The sequence below is a fragment of the Bos mutus genome, chromosome 7, assembly GCF_027580195.1.
Source record: "Bos mutus isolate GX-2022 chromosome 7, NWIPB_WYAK_1.1, whole genome shotgun sequence".
Classification (NCBI taxonomy): domain Eukaryota; kingdom Metazoa; phylum Chordata; class Mammalia; order Artiodactyla; family Bovidae; genus Bos; species Bos mutus.
This window is the reverse complement of record NC_091623.1, coordinates 75732299-75750213: the sequence shown is the minus strand read 5'-3', so window position 1 is coordinate 75750213 and position 17915 is coordinate 75732299. Positions and strand designations below refer to the sequence as shown.

Here is a 17915-nt window from a genome sequence, read left to right as displayed (position 1 = left end):
CTGAAATGGGTCACACTCAGCTAAAATCAACATTTCAGTAGGGTTGGCTCATTTCTGGACGTTTTAGAGTAGGACCTATTCCTTTGCCTTTTCCAGCTTTTAGAAACTGCCTACATTCATTGGCTTGTGGCCTCTTTTCATTTACAAAGCCAGGAGAGGCCCCTCAAGTCTGTCTTACATGACATCACTCAGATATGGAAACTTCTGCTTTTTTCTTCCAAAACTTAAGGACACTTGTGAGCACACTGGGCCAACCTAGATTATCCAAAATAATCTGCAGAATTTAAGGTCAGCTGACTAGCAACCTACATTCCATCTGCAACCTTAATTCCCCTTTGCCATATAACCTAACACATTCACAGGTCTCAAAACAGGTATATAAATTTGAGGGCCATTATTTTCCCCACTGTACCACTCCACTTCAAATGCTTCCCATCTTTTAGTCATTCCATCTCAAAATTTGGGAGCCACTTTTGTTTCAATTCTACTATCATCAGTTGTTAATGGCAAGGCTCCTTTTATTCATTTATTCATCATTTAACAAGTACATACAGAGTGACTTTAGGGTCAAAGTATTATTTGTGACTTTAAAAAAGGAATAAGGTAAAATGCTTGTCTTCATGGACCTAAAATATGCTGAGTCAATCTGATATGCTTTTTTCCTTCCTTTGCCTTCATGTCTGGACTAAAATCCAGACATGGATTTCTGTTCTTTCTGTTTTCTCCTTTATCTCCTTTTCTTTTAATTTTGCACACATCCAGTTGTTATATTTATCTGAATGTTCAACTCAGTATCACTTTTTTTATGTACTTGCCCCTTTACTTCAACATTTACAACGTTCTGTACCATCTGCCCACTGTTCAAAAGCTGTCTTGTCAGAGAAAGAGCTTACAGGTTTTTCCATCTCCTGTGCTGCTTATTCTTGTATATGAACCCAAAGATATCTTCTTTCACTTTTTTTATAAACAGATACTTCTCCCAGATACTTCCTGATTCACAGTGCTTCTTCCTTGTTCAGAGTCTGTACAGAAGCTTCTCTTAACTTATCAAGCTTTTCAACACCCAATCTAAAAAGCCCATATTTTATTATCAGAACCTCTCTGCCTATGAATTCCATGACTGGTATGGAGTCACATTCTACTGCAGATAATCCATCTCCACACTTTCCAATCCTTTCATGCTCATTCCACCATTGAAGACTTATGTTTCTGTTCCCATTCCTGCCTGGAGTAGCTTCTCACTTCTCTGCCTTGTCCCAATCATCTTTGTATCTCATGCCTAGGATTCTTCTGAAAACCCTCCCCCTTCAATATTTTCTGCCTAAAGATCATGTAGTTTTCACTGTTTCAGCTTCCATTTCATAGAATTGATTGTCATTATCACTAGCGTATTATAAGATACCAGCCAGTTAGAAAACAAACCATAAATTTTAAAATAGCTGGTCAGAGATTAAGAACAGGGACCAGAAAGATGTTTGGATATTATGAATATATAACAAATACATGTCACAACTTGGTCTCAGAGAACATGCAAGAATTAGAATCAATAAACATGTTCTTTGAAAACGAACACTACTCTCCATTATGTAGTCCTCTAACTATTAAGCATTTGTAACTTTAGACATATCAACCATATATTTGCTTTTTCCAAAGTAATTCATGCCTCTTACATATATTCAACTAAACTTGAAGTATTATACAAGTTGCTACTGCTAAGTCACTTCAGTCGTGTCTGACTCTGTGCGACCCCATAGACAGCAGCCCACCAGGCTCCCCCATCCCTGGGATTCTCCAGGCAAGAACACTGGAGTGAGTTGCCATTTCCTTCTCCAATGCGTGAAAGTGAAAGTGAAGTAGCTCAGTTGTGTCTGACTTTTAGCGACCCCATGGACTGCAGCCTACCAGGCTCCTCTGCCCATGGGATTTCCCAAGCAAGAGTACTGAAGTGGGAAGTTGGGCACATATTAATTGCCAATCACATATTCAATTTAGTATTATAGAATTGAACATTTTCTTTATAGTTTATAACTTTAGTATCTCACAGTAGAACAATTTTTTAAAATAATGCAAAATTCATACTTGAGCCAAATCATGGCCAAGCCATTTTGTGTCCAAAAACAATTTTTACTGATGAATCAACTCCCAGCCAAAGTCAATTTACATCCCAAACCACTTTTTATTGATGAGACATTTAAAAACTGCAACAGAAAATTTGCCACCTTAGGAGAACAAAACAGGCACAAATAAATACTGAGGAAATGAATTAATCAAGCCAAAGCATAAGCTGACAAGAAAGGCTGAAAGAAGTATCAACTCCAAGAACTGAAGTGTACAGAACAAGTGGGTCATTTTGTCTTCCTATGGCTATGTTGCCCAGTTCTACTCAATGACATCATGTTTAATTTCTTAAAAAAGATAATCATCATCATCTCTGCTTAATTCTCAGAATCAACTAAATGGACACTTCTAATCCTGACATCTTAGACCACTGATAGCCTTCCTGAATCCTCCTCTTAAAGAAAAGTCACAAACAGATTCATCTAAAAGAGGGAGATATAGAACAAGATGTTTTCTCAGAGACTGTACCTTGTGGCCATCCTTTTACTTCACCCAGGTATTGACAATGGTATTTCAAAAGCTCTTGAGGGCTTGATCTGGAATAATGCAATCTTTCTACAGAAAAACAATCTTATATCCCAACATGTGAGCAGATTAAAAAAAAAAAAAAAGGTCATAGTACCTCATCGTGCACAGAGTTGCTGAGTTATTGCGGAGATGATGAGACATTGCTGTAAGCAACAACAGGTTTCTCAGCCTGAGATCTGAAACAAAACAAAACAGTCAAAAGGAGTTGTTGTACATGTATCCACTCTTCTGGTGTTCAGAAGCCGTCTATGGAGCACACAGCTAAGGGGCACCAGCAAGCATATCAGCTTTCAGAGGATGAGACTTCTTTAACTCTCCATAGCACAGAAAATTACTGAACATATACATGAATCCTGTGCAAGACAAAAAGGGAAATCATATGTATTGTATAAACATAATTTTCTTGTAGAAATACATTGTATATCATAAATCATATTATTTGAGATGTACTAAAATGAAATACAAAGAATGATAAAGTGTTTCCATTGTAAATGATTTTCTAATTATAAGAATTGGGAAGTATGTTGATAAATCACTTTGGAAATACTTTCATATTTCTGCATATTATGGGGCATTTCATTTGAAGATGTCAAATTTTCATAACCAGTAGCCAGATTGTTATACAGACATTTTCTCTAGGTCACCTTTCCAGAACTCTCCTTTAATTCTTTTCCAAAATAAAAACCCTCAAAACTCAAAAGGACTTAGAGAAAAAAAAGGAAGGAAGGAAGATAGTCTTTGAGGATATGTATTTAAAATTGGTTGGCTTATTTGCATGTAATAATATATTTTGACACATGACAAACATCATCAACCAGCCTCTCTTGAAATTCCTTTGCATGTAAAGCATTAAGTTTATGTGAGTAGTTTCTAGCATTACCTAACAAAATCAAGCAGCAATAGGGAATGTGAGGTTTGATTGACACTGATTACCAGAAAATGTAGGAAAGAGGAAACTATTATCTAGGAACCACCTGAAATGAATATTTGTGCATTAACGTTTTTGCGTATTGTACATTAACTCCAAAAGTTATTGTTTTGTCACTAAGTTGTACCCCACTCTTTTGCAACCCCTTTGACTATAGCTCACCAGGCTCCTGTGTCCATGGGATTTCCAGACAAGAATACTGGAGTGGGTTGCCATTTCTCTCTCCAACTCCAAAAGTGCTTATTTCAAATGTCTGCATTATGTGAGAACCATGAGAGTTTGGAAGTGATTAACCTGAAATCACCTGAAATGATTCTTTCTTGGACCACAAGTAATGCTAACATTTCCATTTTAGTGTTTAAGATAAACTGTCTTGCTTCCCTGGTTTCAAGCCAAGGGCCCACAGTGCTGTATTTGCTTGCCCCCACATGTGAATTGAGGGCTTCCCAGGTGATGCTAGTTGTAAAAAATCCACGTGCCAATGTAGAAGCACAAGAAATGTGGGTTCAATCCCTAGGTTGGGAAGATTCCCTGGAGGAGGGCATGGCAACCCACTCCAGTATTCTTGCCTGGAAAATCCTATGGACAGAGGAGCCTGGTGGCTTACTCCATAGGGTTGCAAAGAATCAGATAGAACTGAAGCAACTTAGCATACAGCATACGCATACATATGTGAATTATGGTAATGTCTAAGATAAGAATGAAAAAGAGGATCTAAGAGGTTAAAGAGTGGTGATATATTAATCTAAGGAATAAAATGTTAGCTAGAAGGCTTGTCTGGCTATCTCTAACTCCCAGGAGGAGTTAAAGGGTAAGAAAGAAGCTTGTTTTCACAGTTACACTTGGAAGACAACTTGGATAGGTGATCTTAAAGGGTTGGTGAACTTCGTTTCAATCTTTTTATTCTCTACATATTATTATTAGTGAAAACTCTGAAAAGGAAACAAACAGTGAACTTGAAAATGTGTTCATTCCTAAATAGCTACTGTATGGGAAGGAGAAGATTTTATATCATTTGGTTTCAGACTGTAAAAGAAGGATAGTTATGAGAAGAAAGAGCTGCAGTTTTTCTACAGCAATGGTTTAAAGAAACAGGTCAATTCCTTTGGTAGACAACAAAAAGATCTAATAAGTACTCAGGAAGCCATCCCTAAACCCAGAAGTGATTCTTGAGATGTATTTTCAGGAAGAATCTTAGCTAAATCCAGACATATCTTAACATAGCTTGAAAATGAGGAAAGATGTTTGCCCACCATTCTCTCGGCAAGAGACAACAGTCCATAAGAGGTGATCAGATTAGTGAAAACCAACTCTGTCAGAGTCAGACTTTTAAAATACTGAATTCAAGGCCTCAACTTAAATCGTAACCTCTGGGGAAGAGATTTCATAATCTCTGTCTTTTAAAAACTCTTTAGTGATCTTGGTAATCAGCTATTAACACTTTAGAAACTACTACTTTATAAGTAACTCTTACTTAGAGTAGTATGACTTTTTTGGGAGAGTTTGAAAAGAACTGACTTGATTCAAAGGATTCTTCTTTGAATGTTTTATACAATTCAATAGTGATGCCATCCAGTCCCGGGGTTTCCTTCATTTGTAGGAAGGTTTTTGAATACTGATACAATCTCCATATTAGTTGTGGATCTGTTTGCTTGCCCTCTTTCTTTATGATTTAATTTTATCATATTATACATTTCTAGGAATGTATTCATTTGTTCTGGGATTTCCAAATTGTTGGCATACAATCTCTTATAATCATTTTAATTTCTGTGTCATCAGTTGGAATGTCTCTTCTTTCACTGGATTTTATTTAACCTCTTCTCTTTGTTAGTCAGTCTAGCTCAAGTTCTGTTAATTTTGTTTATCTTTTCAAAACACCAACTCGGTTTCAATTATTTTTTTTCTTTTGTTTTTCTATCTTATTTACTTGTCCTCTTGTTTTTTTTTTTTTTCCTGTCCTTGTAAATTTGGGTGTGACTTGTTTTTCTAGCTCCTTGAGGTATAAAAGTTAAGGTGTTTGAGATAGTCCCTCTTTTATAATCTACTTCTTTATTTAACTTCTATATGTTTTAACATCTGTATCTACAAATATACCTAGGATTACAGTAGTTATGAAAAATGAAACTGATAAAAGTGATATAAAGTTTATATATTAAAAATCTAGCACAATATCTATTATAAAGCAAACAATAAATGAATTACTTATCATTATTTCATGAAAAACATTACATATGATCAAAGTCTATCTTTACTGAACTATAATGGCATATTATATACACACTGTCAATGAGAAGTACTCTTTGAACAGTGACAATTAGAATACAATTCACAAACTTTAAATAGACACTAATCAAATAAATCCCATTAAATAACATTGGAGGGCATTTTTAGGTGTCTTGAAATTTGCAAGAATACTGTCTTTATTGACATTCTATTTGCCATATAAAAACTTTCACACCCCCATGCATTCTCATATGCATTTAGATGTTGGGCTTAAAATGAATGTTGACTTGGCTCATCTAAGACATAACTGAAGCATGAAAGAGCTATAACTAATTAAAGAATAAATCATGTAAATATATAGATCATAAATTTTCATTTTGTTTCAGAATTACTTATAAGTAGCACCAACTAAAGAAGTTTCTAATAGAACAAACAAATGTCATATGTTAGATACATATTTATGCTACTGTGTAAGAGAGCATAATATATCCAGATGGTACATAATGATCATATATGGTAAGAGAAAAAATTTTTTCATTGAAGCTGGAGATGTACATATGCTCAGTATACTTCATAGAGTATTAAAAATCAGTAGAGAATTTATTGATTATTGAGGGAAAATATAGTGAGATTCTCATTTAACATAACACATAATTTCCAAATGAATAAGAGTTATAAATAAACAGAAGAAACAAAGAGACAAAATAAAACAAAAAAAACCCATAAATTATAGGGATAATATATAAATAATTAACCCTATGAACTCAAACTTTTAATGAACTTGATGGTATAATGACTGAATTTACAAATAAAATGTATTGGTAAAACTAACAAAAGACAATTCATGTAATAGGGAACCATTTGAAATACATCTCTCTACCCTGGCTAATATTTTCAATATGCAAACAGTTTCTACAAATCCGTTACAAAAAAATCTTATTATATTTTATTAGACAATATCAGAAATCATTCTAGTGATCTATTTCCTTCCACTGTAAAATGGGGATTATAGGGGTATCTCATAATTTAAAAGGTTGTTGTGAGGATCAAATAAATCAATAAATGTTAAACACTCAGAATAGTCCCTGGTATCTATTAAGTGTTAGAAAAAAAATCTTGTCAATAGATTCACACAAAAAACCCACAGAAGTCAAAGTATTGGTAAATGTTTAACTATAGTACTAAAAAAAATATTGTAACTCAAATAATATAAAATGATTGTGCCGTGAAATTCATATTTTAAAATAACAATGTTTAACATAATAAAATTACTATGTAGCAGATATTCTCAACCATTTTTTGTTTGAAATAAATACAATCATTCTGAAAAGCAATTTGATAATATATATCAACAACTTTTTAAACATATTTAAACATAATAGGCTAGAAAATCTTTATTTTAAAATGCAGATAAGCTACAGCCCAATTTATTTCATAATTACTCTTATCTATAATATGGAATTATTTAGATTCCTAATAATAGAAAAAATGTTACCTATTGGAAAATTATCACTTATATAATGGAGAGCATGCTTTTGTTATTGTGATATTAAGGAACACCTTTAGGACATGAGAAAATATCATTATTTACATTTATATACTTTTCTCCATTCATTCAACAACCTTTATTATACTTATTGAGTATTTATAATGTGATAGAAATTATATTTAGCTAAAAGACAACACTAAAAATGTTAACAGATCTTATTTTTAATACATAAAAAATATATAAAAATTTAATATTTTTCACTTTTTTTGTATTTCCTACTTTCTATAGTGAGGAGAAATTAATTCTAAAACTTTTTTTAAACATTTATAACTAGCACAGTATCATTCTATAAGGATATTAAAAGCAAAATTTAAGCTTAGAGAAATCTGAGTCAGAATATGGCTCTATGCATTGTTTATGAGATCAGCTACTCAATTTGTAAATCAATAAGTGAAGGCTGAGTTGTTTTGAGCTTTTCCTTGGGCTTTGCTATTGCACTGGAGTGTAACTAGAATTGTTTAAAAACATTGATTTAAAACCCTGAGCTCTAAGAGTAAACAAAAAATCAGTGAGAAGATATATTTTAACTTGCCACCACACATTCTGAACTATACAAACCTAAAAAAATGTAAATAAACATACAGATTTGTCTTCTAAAGATCAGATTACACCCACAAAACAGCCATCATTTGTTGACTCTCACTGAAAATGAAAATGAATTAATACATTCTTACTTGGTTGAAACTGGGTTTAAATTATCACAGTGTCCTAGTATGTCCTGTCAATGGACAAGCAACCTCCAGAAACAGACTGACTTTAGTTTGAAAAGAGAAACAAGACAAAGAAAAATTTAATGTGACACATGCTGCTATTATTCACAAAATGTAGTTAAGAACTGTCTCATAGAGAAAAACAGAAGGATGTGGTTCAAAAAGGATATTTAATCAAAATAAATGGTGCTCCAAACTTAGCAGGTGGGATTCTTAAGAGATGTTGTGTCAAAGTTCAAATGATTTTGGTCTCATTTTATATGTGGTACAGCTTGGGGTTTGCCCAGCGTGTCACAGAAAAGCAGTCTATGAATAAAGGGAACCTAGCCCTCTGCCATTTATCAGAGTGACTTGAACTGCAAACTGATATTTTTCAATGATGGTTTAAAAAAGGAATTTGAAGGGCACCTCTGCAAAGTCCACAGCCAGTGAAAGCAAGCAGAGTGAAAGGAACTCTGGGAAGCAGAAAATGTGAAAGATCCTACATTCAAACAGGGTGTAGGTATCAGAGATAGGTATCAGAGAAGATTTTGATCTATGGGAATGGCATTTTAGAATGAATATTTTGAGTGGAATGAAAAAAAAATGGACTGGAGTGATCAATAAAGGAGTCAGAGGGACAGGGTAAGAAATATCAGGTGATGACTGCCTAAGCTAGGGCTGGAACACTGTAAGTGGAAAGTAGTGGACAGTTGGGTGAGTTAAAGAGCATGGGAAAAGCAGCCCTTAGTGACTGATTGAACTTGGGAGATGTAACAGAGAGCGAAGAATCAAACTTGATTCCTGGTTTTTCTTTGACAAATGAAAATGTTGTCACTCACTGAAACTGGTAACATAAAAGATAGGACAGTTTGGTCAGAAGTGGAAAAGAGAAAAATGCCAGTTCAATAAGGGAAAGGTGGACATATCCAGTAGGAAAGTAGTTATAAATGTTTGGAACTCAACAGAGAGTTCTGACCCACAGAGCAATTTTTTTTTTTTTTTTTTTTGCCACAGGTATAAAGAGGACCATCTAGAAAGAGAAAAGAATATGATAGGAATAAAAAATTGAAGGAGGAGCAGTCACAGAAATAAGAGAAAACATGGTGATAGCAATGCCACAGAGGTCAAAGAAATAGTATTTTAAGAAGGAAGAAATGGTTATCAATGTTAACTACTATGCAGAAGATTATACTGGAACTAAAGAATCCTTTAGGCTCAGAGTATAAACGGCCATTGGTGACTCATTGAGAGTTATATCAGTGAAACAGTGACAGAAATAAGAGAGATAAATCAAGAGCAGAAATTACTCTTTTAAAAATGTTTATAATAAAAACTATGAAACTAGGCTGAGGGAGGAATCAGTTTACTTAAAATAAGGTAAAGATTTGAACACGTCATTAGATGGAGAAGTTGGACATGGAGGAAGTCATAATTCACAGAGAATCTACAAGAGCTAAGATTCAGGGTACAAGTTTAGAGATGAATCCTATTAATTTAGTAAGAGTGTTATCATTATAGTAATTTATACATGTAACTGCGTTCTTCAAAGGGATTCCCTGGTGGCTCAGATGGTGAAGAGTCTTCAAAGATGTCTCACATCTTATAGAAATACATGAAGCAATATAGCAGATTGATCAAGATGACAGAGTCAGGGCTTCCCTGGTGGCTCAGTGCTAAAGAATCTGCCTGCCAATGCAGGAGACACAGGTTCAATCCCTGATCCAAGAAGATTCCAAATGCCTTGAAGCAACCTAAGCCCATGCATCACAATTACTGAGTGAGCCTATGATCTAGATCCCAGGAACCACAACTACTGAAGCCCATGCACTCTAAAGCCTGTGCTCCACAACAAGAGAAGCCGCTGAAATGAGAAGCCTGTGCATTGCAACTATAGAAAAGCTGGCGCAGCAATGAAGACCCAGCATAGCCAAAAAATAAACAAATTAGAAAAAAAAAAAAAGATGGCAGAGTAAGAGAATATGGAACTCACTTCCCCACATGAATGAATCAAAAATGTATCTACAGGTGCAACAATTCTCACTGAAAACTAACTGAAAACTGGCAGTAGAGCTTCTGTACAACCAAAGCTATAAGAAAGATACACATGTAATCAACCATGTAGGAAGGGAAGAAAAGCAATCAAGCTCGGACTTGTACCCTAGGAGGACACCCAGAAAATAAGGGAGAATATATGGGCACAGCCACTGATGTATGCTGAGAGTCCTTGATGGTGCCCACAGCCCCTCAGTGTAGCCCCACAACCAGGCATGGGTGGCACAGGTGGGAGGCAGTGATCAGCTGTGAGGGACAAAGGGGACTTGCCCCCGAGGCTGAGTCTGCAGTCATCTACACAGGTAGCTCATTGAAGACTACTTAGACCTCTGTCTGGAGCCAACACAGGCCAATAGCCCCACACAAGCCCCAATTACAAAGACATATGAAAACCCTTTTAAGACTGCAATAGAGGCAGAAAGAATTAGGCAAAATGAAAAGGCAGAGGAATTGGTCTCAACTTAAAAAGCAAGGGCAAACTCCTAATAAGTAAATAATGAAACAAATAAATGATCAACCAGATTAAGAGAATACATTCAAGGCAATGGTAATAAAAATATAAACTGAATGAAGGAAGACAAGAGATATGCACACTGAATATTTAACAATGAACTAGAAAACAAAAACACCCAATCTGATATGAAGAATTTAATACCTCAAATAAAAACACACTAGAAGGAATGAATAACAGACTAACTTATACAGAAGAATGCATAAGTGATCTGAAAGACAGAATAATGGAAATCATCTCATCAGAAGATTAAATTTTTTTAAAAAATGAAACCTGTATGAGACATTTCAGATAAATTAAGAATACCAATATTGACAGCATTGTGAGAAGACGGTAGAGGAATAAGACAGGGAGATCTCCAGGTTCTCACAAATACATCTGCTGCTGCTGCTGCTAAGTCACTTCAGTCGTGTCTGACTCTGTGTGACCCCATAGACAGCAGGCAGCCCACCAGGCTCCTCTGTCCCCGGGATTCTTCAGGCAAGAATACTGGAGTGGGTTGCCATTTCCTTCTCCATTGCATGCATGCTAAGTTGCTTAAGTCATGTCCAGCTCTCTGTGACCCTATGAACAGCAGCCCACCAGGCTCCTCTGTCCATGGGATTCTCTTGACAAGAATACTGGAGTGGGGTTGCCCTTTCCTTCTCCACACAAATACATCTAAAACTCATCAAGATATGGAACAACTTCTACAAAGCAAACTCTAGGCGACAACAGAAGACCCCAGGCCTCCATGGGGGCAGTGTAAGCTCCTTGGAATGATATAGGAGAGAGGATAAAGACATAAAAAGGAAAAAAGACAGAGAACTTCTAGATAGGAGCTTGTGCCCCAAGGGAGGGAGTCATTAAGGAAGAAGAGTTTCCAGGCCCTGGGAAGCTCCCTCACAGGTAGGACCAAGAGGGAGCTTTAAAATCTCTGAGAGCTGGGCAAGGCGGGGACCCAGAGGGCAGAATACAAAGAAAGCTGCACTTCTCAGCTTATAAGCAGCTCACAGACCTTGGCCCCAACCAGAGAGTGGGTTCTGGGAGCCAAGAGATGTGCACACAAGCCCCATGGCACAGAGGGCAAACTCAGAGTGCCAAGGGAAGCACACACAAGTCTCCACTAAGCAGAGGGCAAGGTCAGTGGCTGAGAAAAGTACGCCACACAATCGCCTTCCCAGCAAGCCTGCAATGCAGGGCAGGACCTGGGGATGGAAGCTATGACAAACATTCCAGGGATAAGGAGGGGGCTGGCAGAGGCGAAGATGGGCAAGGTCCTCTATGATCCACTTCCTAGAGTAATGGAAATAAAAACAGCAAAAAATGGGACCTAATTAAACTTAAATGCTTTTGCACAGCAAAGAAAACTATAAACAAGGTAAAAAGGTAACCCTCAGAATGGGAGAAAATAATAGCAAATGAAACAACTGACAAAGGATTAACTTCCAAAATATACAAGCAGTTCATAACAACTCAATACCAGAAAAACAAATGACCCAATCAAAAAGTGGGGAAAAGATCTAAACAGACATTTCTCCAAAGAAGACATACAGATGGCTAATAAACATACGAAAAGATGCTCAGTATCACTCATTATTACAGAAATGCAAGTCAAAACTACAGTGAGGTATCACCTCATACCAGTCAAAATAGCCATCATCAAAAAGTCTACAAACAATAAATGCTGGAGAGGGTGTGGAGAAAAGGGAACGCTCTTGCACTGTTGGTGGGAATGTAAAATGATACAGCCACTGTGGAAGACAGTGTGGAGAGTCCTTAAAAAAACTAGGAATAAAACCACCATGTGACCCAGCAATCCCACTCCTAGGCATATACCCTGAAGAAACTAAAACTGATAAAGACACATGTATCCCACTGTTCATTGCAGCACTCTTTACAATAGCCAAGAAATGGAAGCAACCTAGATGTCCATCAACAGATGAATGGATAAAGAAGCTGTGGTACATACGGAATACTACTCAGCCATAAATGAAGCACTTTGGAGTCAGTTCTAATAAGGTGGATGAACCTAGAGCCTATTATACAGAGTGAAGTAAGTCAGAAAGAGAAAAACAAATATCATATATTAACACATATATATGGAATCTATAAGGATATTAGTGCTCAATCTGTTCTCAGAGCAGCAATGGAGATGCAGATACACAGAACAGACTTATGGACAAGAGTTGGGGAGAAGAGGGAGCAGGTGAAACGAATGGTGAGAGTAGCATGGAGGCATATACACTAACATATGTCAATAGACAGTCAATGAGAATTTGCTGTATGACTCAGGGAAACCAAACAGGGGATCTGTAATAACCTAGAGGGGTGGCCAGGTGGGAGGTTGGAGAGAGATTCAAGAAGGAGGGGACATATGTACACCTATGGTTAATTCATTTGATATTTGACAGAAATCAAATCAATATTGTAAAGCAATCATCAATCAATTAAAAATAAATGTTAAAAAAAGAATACCAATATTTGTGTTATAGCGGCCCCAGAAGGATAAGAGAGGGAGAGAGAGAGAGAAGAGAATCAAAGATGTACTTGAGAAACATATGCCTGAAAATTTCCCAAACCTAAAGAAGGACACAGATATCCAAGTACAGCAAGCACAGAGGTTCCCAAACAAGATAAACCTAAGCAGATTCAAACCCAAATATATCATAATTAAAATGGCAACTTTAAAGATAAGGAATTCTAAAGTCAGCAAGATAAAAACAAAGAGTCACATACAAAGGAATGACCAGAAGACTATTAGCTTATTTCTCTGCAGAAAAATTGCAGGCCAGAGGGACTTGTATGAGATATTCGAAGTGCTGTAGGGGAATACCTGCAAATGAGGCATTCTACCCAATAAGATTATCTTTTAGAATAAAGGAGAGACAAAGAACTTGTCAGACAAGCAAAAACTAAAAAAGTTCCTCAATACAAAAGCAACCCTAAAAGAAATGTTAACAGCTCTCATCTAAGTGGGAAAGAAGAAAGAATCAATAAGAGAGGTAGAATCCCACAAGGAAAGGCAAATATATAGTATGGGCTCAGGATTGACCATGTTTTTTTTTTTTTTTTTTAAGCTATAAAGATACAAAAAACAAAGAAACAAAGATATAAAAAACATAAAATTGTAAAAGCAACCATGACTACAATAAACAGTAACCATGAAGATGATATAATATGATATCAGGAACATGATGTGGGGGAGGGGAGAAAAAGGTATATCTTCTGAAATGTGTTTGAACTAAATGACTATCAGTTTCAAACAAGAAGATAAATTTATAGCCCAAACATATATGACTCCTATGGTAACCACAAATAAAAACCTACAACAGATACATGAAAACTAAAGACAGGAGCACAAGCATACTACTAAATAAAACTATTAAATAAAACTAACAAAACTTCCCAAGAGGAACATAGAAGAAATACAAAAACAATCAGAAAATAAGTAATAAAATGGCAATAAGTACATACTTGGGAGGGATTGGGGGCAGGAAGAGAAGGGGACGACAGAGGATGAGATGGCTGGATGGCATCACTGACTCGATGGACGTGAGTCTCAGTGAACTCCGGGAGTTGGTGATGGACAGGGAGGCCTGGCGTGCTGCGATTCATGGGGTCGCAAAGAGTCGGACACGACTGAGCGACTGATCTGATCTGATCAATAATTACTCTAATTATCAATGGACTAAATGCTCTAATCAAAGGACATAGTGTGTGGGACTTCCCTGGTGGTCCAGTAGTTAAGAATCTGCCTTCCAAGGTAGGGACATGAGTTTGACCCCTGGTCGAGGAACTAAGATCCCACATGCCACAGGGCAACTAAGCCCCACATGAACCACAACTAATGTGCCCTGATGCCACAACGAGAGAGAAGCCCGTGCACTGCAATGAAGAGCCTGCACACCTCAACCAACACCCAATGCAGTCAAATAAGTAAATAAATATTAACAACAACAAAAAGACCTAAATATAAGATCTGAAAGTATAAAATGCCTACTTGAGAACATAGGCAATTTAAAATGAACTGTAGCAATATATATTTTTTGATCTATCTTCAAGGCAAAAAAAAAAAAAAAAAGCAAACTTCCAGGGCTTAAATACCCTAAATATATAAACAGCTCATATAAGTCAATATCAAAAAACAAGCAAATCAATCAAAAAATAGGCAGAAGATTTGAATAGTCATTTTTCCAAAGAAGACATACAGCTGGCCAACAGGCTCATGACAAGATGTTCAAATCACTAGTCATCAGAGAAATGCAAAACAATGAGATATTACTTCACACCTGTCAAAATAGTTATCATCAAAAAATCTACAAGTAAAAAATGTTGGCAAGGATGCACAGAAAAGGGAACACTCCTACACTGTTGGTGGGAATGCAAATTGGTGCCGTTACTATGGAAAACAATATAGAGGTACCTCAGAAAACAAAACAAACAAAACATTACCATATAATTCAACGATTCTACTCTTGGGTATAGAGCCAGAAAAAAACAACACTCTTTTGAAAACATATATGCACCCCAGTGATAGCAGCAGCATTATTTCTAAAAGTCAAGATATGGAAGCAACTGAAGTATCCATAAACAAAAGGATGGATCCAGAAAAGTGAGAAGTATGCACACAAACACACACACACCATGGAATATTCAGTTCAGTCGCTCAGTCGTGTCCGACTCTTTGCGACCCCATGAATCGCAGCACGCCAGGCCTCACTGTCCATCACCAACTCCCAGAGTTCACTCAGACTCACGTCCATCGAGTCAGTGATGCCTATTCAGCCATAAAAAGAATAAAATTCTGCCATTTGTAGAAACATCGATTGACCCAGAGAGTATTATTCTTAGTGAAATGTCAGACACAGAAGGACGAATGTTATATGGTATCAGTTATATGTTGAATCTAAAATATAAAATAAATGAATGCATATAGCAAGACAAAACAGACTCATTCATACAGAAAACAAGCTACTGTTTACCAGTGAGGAGAAAGAAGTGTATAGGGGCAAAATAGGAGTATGAGATTTTACAAAATACTAACTACTAGGTATAATATAAATAAGAAGCAAAGATATATTGTATAGCGCAGGGAATTATAGCCATTATCTTGTAATTGCTTTTAATGGAGCATAATCTCTAAAAACACTTAAACCTTTCTGTTTTACACCTGAAACTAATGGATTATAAATCAACTATGCTTCAATAAAAAAGAAAACACACAAAGAAAAAAAATACTACAATTACTAATAACATAGTTAAAGCCCTTTCAATTCTTGTAAGAAGTTTTCCTCTCTACATTCTCTGCGATCATGAGTGAAGGTGCTGTCAGCAGTCTTCTTTACCCTGATGAGAATTTCAGAAAGCCAAAAAAAGGGATGTATATCCAGAGAGTGAATGGCAACAGATGAATTAGAGACCTAACATGCTTGGCAATCAAGTTCTAGAAAGAGATTCTAAGCTATCAATTAGGAACACTGATCTAGAGAAAACAGCTGGTGAGTATTTTATTGGGGGAAATGTACTTTCAGATCAAGAAAAGCAATAGAAATTGTGAAGTAAGAGAAAATATCAGTTTGCTGATACATTTCCTTGTGGATCATTCCAATTATCTACCATTTGCTTTAACAATGTCCTCAAACCTCGTGGCTTAATAAAATGATAATGCTAAATTATTTGAGTCAAAAATTCTGCAAGGTGGGCAAGGCTCCAAGAGAGACAGTTCATCTCGGCTCCATATGAAATCCGCTGGCACCCCACTCCAGCACTCTTGCCTGGAAAATCCCATGGACGGAGGAGCCTGGTGGGCTACAGTCCATGAGGTCGCAAAGAGTGGGACACAACTGACTGAGTTCACTTTCACTTTTCACTTTCATGCATTGGAGAAGGAAATGGCAACCCACTCCAGTGTTCTTGCCTGGAGAATCCCAGGGATGGTGGAGCCTGGTGGGCTGCCATCTATGGGGTCACACAGAGTCGGACACGACTGATGTGACTTAGCAGCAGTAGGGCAGCTGGATCAGGGTAGAGGGACAGCTTCAAAGATAGCACTTTCCTACTGGCTGTTAATGTAAATTCATCTAGAATGGATAAAGAAGTTGTGGTACACTTATAAAATAGAAAATTACTCAGCCATAAAAAGGAATGAATTTGAGTCAACTGAACTGAGGGGGAGGAAGCTCCACCTGTTATGCAGAGCCTGTTATACAGAGTGAAGTCAGAAAAACAAAACAAATATTGTATATTAATGCATATATATGGGATCTAGAAAAATGGTCCTGATGAACCTATTTCCAAGGCAGGTATAGAGAGGCAGATGTAGAAAATGAACTTGTGGACACAGGGAGAGGAGAGGGTGGGATCAATTGAGAGAGTAGTATTAAAGTATATACATTACCAGATGTAAAATAGATAGCTAGTGGGAAGTCGCTGTGTAACACAGGGAGCTCATCCATATGCTTTGTGAAGACCTAGAGGGGTGGGTTGAGAGGGAGTGGTGGAAGGGATGCTCAAGAAGGAGGGGATATACATACATACATACACACACAAATATATAAATACACACACATATACACACACTCATGGCTAAATTATTTTGTAGGGTAGCAACCAACACAACATTGTAAAGAAATTATCCTACAATTAAAAAAAAAAAACTCATCTAGAACTGTGATCTGGGGCCTCAGCTCCTCTCTACAGGAGCCTGTCCAATGGCATTGCTTTGCTATCATCACACCTGGGTTCCAAAAGTGACTGTCTGAGAGATACCAAGTAGACATTCGCCACATCTAGAGCCTAAGTCTGAAAACTGACACAAAATCATTTAGTGATATTTTATTGGCCAACACAGTCACAGGGTCTCCTCATACTTAAGGAGAAGAAACACAGACCTCCGTTTCTCGATAAGCACAGTGTCAAGGAGTGGACGACCCTCTTTAATCTACTCCTGTACATGTCTTTTTAATTTCTCTCTCTAACAGTAGGAGATAGGGAGGGTTTCCATTCCTCTTCCTTTTAGGAAACTATCATGTCATCTTGAGCAATGCTTTTAGTGAAAATATTAATTTAAGATCATATGTATGTTTGCCTTTCAAATGGATGTGGGGGTGGGGAGTATTTTCAAACACATGTACCAAAGGATCATTTAGGAGGCACAGGTTTCTGAAGAACTCTGCCAGATGTGCAGTCTAATGACTATTTTCCCCAGGAAATCCCGATGAGTCTAGAGCCCCTCTGTGTGCACATCTGGCTTCATTTGCAGCTTCTTGGTCCCATCTCCAGAATAATTGTTAATTTTAGTGATACTGCCCTTAGAGTTGAGGTCTATTAAGG

General features: G+C 36.8%; 1 long non-coding RNA gene across 1 annotated transcript in view; it reads right to left on the bottom strand.

Annotated features, from left to right (window-relative positions):
- Positions 1-17915, bottom strand: part of LOC138988643 (uncharacterized) — an 824542-nt gene that overhangs the window by 201308 nt on the left and 605319 nt on the right. Inside the window, exon 4 of the long non-coding RNA XR_011464915.1 lies at positions 2741-2822. This is a non-coding gene — a long non-coding RNA (uncharacterized lncRNA). The remainder of the gene's footprint in view (positions 1-2740; positions 2823-17915) is intronic.